Genomic DNA, 4,192 nt, shown 5'->3' on the forward strand with positions numbered 1-4,192 from the left:
TCAGCCTGAGCAAATCCTAATTTCTAGTTTCTCAAGCTGAGGAAATGTTACATGTTCTCCTAGGGTTCCTCCGACTGCCTCCCATATGTGAAACTTCTCCAAATCATATAACCGCATTTCTCTCAATGCTGGAAACGCGGAGTGGCACTCAGTGTCATCTTTGCCAGAAGATTGTCTAACCACCGATGCTTTTGGTAATGCTGTGAGGCTTCCACAGTCCCAGATGCTCAGATACTCAACCTCGGGAAATAGTGGCTCTTCTCCTTGCACCTCATTCGTGTCCCACCACGTCTCAAACTTTGGCATACTAGACAATTGCATCCTCTTCAATTTCTGAAGCTTGGCAGGGGCACCACCACTTAACAGGCAATGTAAATTTTGCAGGTTGCGTAAGTAAAGAACTTGGAGGGACGGTAACTGCCAGAGTGCAGGAAGATTCTCGAGATTTTTGCAATCTTCTAACTCGAGCTCCACCATGCCTTGCAGCTCAAGCATCCATGTTGGAATACCACTACTCTGGTACATCCTCAGAGCCTTCAACCCGTCATGAGGTCTGAGACCTTCCAGCACCTCCTTATGTGCCTCCTTTTCATCATCACCAGACCATCTTCAGCCTGTTCGGTTGGCTGGTTCGTTTCGTTGCTGGTTCGTGAAGAAGTACTGCTAGCTGGTTTGTGTGAGAGAAAAATACTGTTTCGGCTGGAAATTTACGATCATTTACGACAAGCCACGGCCAAACGAACGGGCTGCTTAATGTTAGTTCCTCCAGCCTTTTCTTATCCCAAAGATTTGCTGCTTTTGCATCTCTTCCTCTCACATTTTCAAGCTGGATTAGCTCTAGTCGACCGCCAAGGTCCAACTTCTCCAACTCTCCCATGTTACTGCAACCTGTGCCGGTACCTGTTACAAAGCATGTAAGCGTCTGCAGGGAAGTGAGGTGCCCGAGGTTTGGAGGCATGCTTGTTAAATTCTAACATCCATAGGTGTAGAGGTGACAGAGGGCAGTCATGTACTTCATTGCCTTCGGAAGCCGTTCAAGCTTATGACAATAGGATAGGTTCAATGTTTGCAGGTGATACAGGATGGTAATATGCTCAGGATGTGCTTGAATACCACTTCCTGAGAGATCAAGGTACCTTATGTGACGAAGATATTTTGGTTCTAGGAATGAACCTTGTTTGGTCTCTAAGGGCAGTTCCAATAGTGCATTGATGATGATTTCTATCCTCATTAAATGACTTGTCGCATAGGCAAAACACTGATATGGCAACGTAATTAATGAAGAAAGAGAGCAAAAATCATAGAAATAGTTTCTTCATGAAGAAATCAGGTCTACTCTTGACCCAATGCACCAAGAAACCATGAAATCGCCATTGGGGAGAAACCACCAGTTTCTAGGGAGCTCGTGTCGCACTCCCATTGGAGGAAGAAGATAAAGTTGGAAGAGAGAAAGAGAAAATAATTATTACTCATAAAAACCATGGTTTGAAAAGCAGTACTTTTTTGGTACAGTATCTTATGTTATAGAAACTACTAGTTTCTTTTATTGGGACTGCCCTAAGGCGCGCACTCTGGTATTCTAGACCTGTCACATATCAGTGTCTGGATAGCTAGAGATCCTTTCTCTTGGGAAGCATTTAGAATATTCCCTGGGATATCAACTGACAGAAATAAATGACGAGCGGAGTACAGAAAATCCTCACGGGGGTGTTTCGTTGGTGGGGTGAAATCAAGGGATTTTTTATAATAATAAAAAAAACTAATTGCACAGCGCGCCTAGAAACAGCGAGATAAATTTATTAAGCCTAATTAATCCGTTATTAGCAAACGTGTGTTACTGTAGCAGTTACGGCTAATCATGGCATAATTAGGCTTAAAAGATTCATCTCGCAATTTCATGGTGAACTGTGCAATTAGTTTTTTTTATCTACATTTAATGTTTCATGCACGTATCAAACATTCGATTTTACTGCACGAAAAATTTTTGGGTGGGAACTAAACACCCCCTTTTGGCTCAGATTGGTATCTATAGTGGCACATTCTTTTCCCATCGAATCCTGTGCAACATCATGCATAAGGTCATGAATTTTACAAGTGATTTGCCTATAAAATCCGTCTTCCTGCACCTCCTGAAAAAATGACATTTGTGCCAGCTCATTGAAAATTTGTTTACCAGTGACTTCATGACACATTCCTTGTTTCTCGGGGATAAAACAATTGGCCATCCACAGTTGGATCAGCATTTCCACATCAATCTCGTGATCCTTAGGAAACATAGCACAAAAGGCAAAGCACTGCCACATATGTGGTGGCAAGCAATTGTAACTGAGCTTGAGTGTTTGTAAGATTCCATTTTCCTCGTCACAAATTGTGTTCCAACTTAATATAGCCTCCCATTCTTGCACAGTACTCTTGGTACACAGTGCAGAGTCCAATGCAAGCAGATCCTTTACGGGGGTGTTTGGTTTCTACAGGGCCGTCTAAAATTCCTGTCACATCGAATATTTAGATACATGCATAGAGTATTAAATATAGACTAATTACGAAACTAATTACATAACTTGCGACTAATTTACGAGACGAATCTTTTAAGCCTAATTAGTCCATGATTTGACAACGTGGTGCTACAGTAAACATATGCTAATGACAGATTAATTAGGCTAAAAAAATCGTCTTGCAAATTAGCCTCCATCTATGTAATTGATTTTGTAATTAATCTATATTTAATACTCTTTATTAGTATCTAAACATTCGATGTGACATAAATTTTAGGAGCAACTAAAGAACCAAACACCCCCTACATCTATTGGCAATATCACCAACCAATTTTTTGAATTCTGTAGGCACTTTTGCTTGAGAACCGAATTCTCCTGTCTTGATAATTTCTTCTATGATGTTTAAATCCAAACCTTTGATCTCATGGGTTTTGATTGTCCCCATGAACTGAGCAATATATTCATCACGAGTTGTTGTCACCACTGAGCTACCGGTGCCACCATGATGAAGGTAGGACCTCAACTTTTCCCACTTGTAGGCCTCACGGTCCTAGATATTCTCCGCTTGTTTCAGCTTATTCTCTCACAGAATACTATTGAATCATCCGAAATCAGCCAAAAACATACCAGCCGAACGCATCCAATATGAGGAGGTACCTCTTCCCACTGACTGCATTTTGAAGCTTGTCCAATGCTGTAGTTCCATTTGCTTGACAACCCTTCACTTTAGCTGCTTCCACTTTTCTTTCAGCCAAAGAATCCACATCAGTTTTCAGACACACAAACCCACAGCCGCACCTGAAAATGCTTCTGAATGACGGAGTCATTGTAAACAAGTTGCGCTAATGTGGTCTTGCCCATCCCACCCATTCCTACTACAGGAAGGACCCTGAGACCCACATTGCCGGCTTGGCCAAGCAATACACCAACAATCTCCTTCTTCCCTTTTGCTCTTGATTCACTAGCAATCTTCACAAAATGGTCTGGGGTGTTAGGATCTGTCTGCCTCCATTTTAAGGACATTGCCGGCTGTGGTTTGAATTTGAACCTAAAGGTATTCATCTCTGCTATGAGGACATCAATTTCTTGCAAAATCATGCGGAGCTTGTTTGCCATCATACACAGCGGAACACAAAGCGGTTGTGAGAAGGGAAGATCTTTATGACATCCATACCGAACTCCTTGTAGTGCCCCTCCGCCTTGACCTTGCGGCGGAGTGCCTCGTACTTAAACTCGTCCAGGACATCGTTCGCCTTGTTGGCCACATTCCGGAGCTCCTCAAGCCAAGCTTTCGCTCCTTCTCAATTTTTCGCTGCCTACTCCTCGGCGTCAGTGATGACGTCCAGGAAGGCAGGCAGCTTACGCTTGAGGAGCTTGTGCTGCTCCTCCATGCCCTCCATGACCTTGTACTGGTCGAGGAGGTAGCTGGAGGCCTTCTCCTTCACCATGTACACCAGTGGCCCGACCACCATGGTGGCGAGTACCTCCGCCATCGGAATGCCCGGAGGTCGATCAGAGCACAGCTGCTGGACGCAAGGAAGCAGCACAGCTGCTGCTGGGTGGTGAAGGAAGTGGGATGTGGATCTGAGCAGCTGGTGTGGAGGAAGATGGAACCAATGCAATAATGCGAGCACTGGCGCTTCCGTCCTATCGTCTTTCAGGCAGAGAGAGTGTGAGCTCAAGGACGGTGTGAGCAG

The 4,192-nt window shown here is 43.9% G+C and overlaps 1 pseudogene; it reads right to left on the reverse strand.

Annotated features, from left to right (window-relative positions):
* LOC136523278 (disease resistance protein RGA2-like) lies at nucleotides 1–3,988 on the reverse strand (annotated as a pseudogene).
* Nucleotides 3,989–4,192: the final 204 nt, after the last annotated feature.

The sequence above is a fragment of the Miscanthus floridulus genome, chromosome 18 (assembly GCF_019320115.1).
Source record: "Miscanthus floridulus cultivar M001 chromosome 18, ASM1932011v1, whole genome shotgun sequence".
Lineage (NCBI taxonomy): Eukaryota > Viridiplantae > Streptophyta > Magnoliopsida > Poales > Poaceae > Miscanthus > Miscanthus floridulus.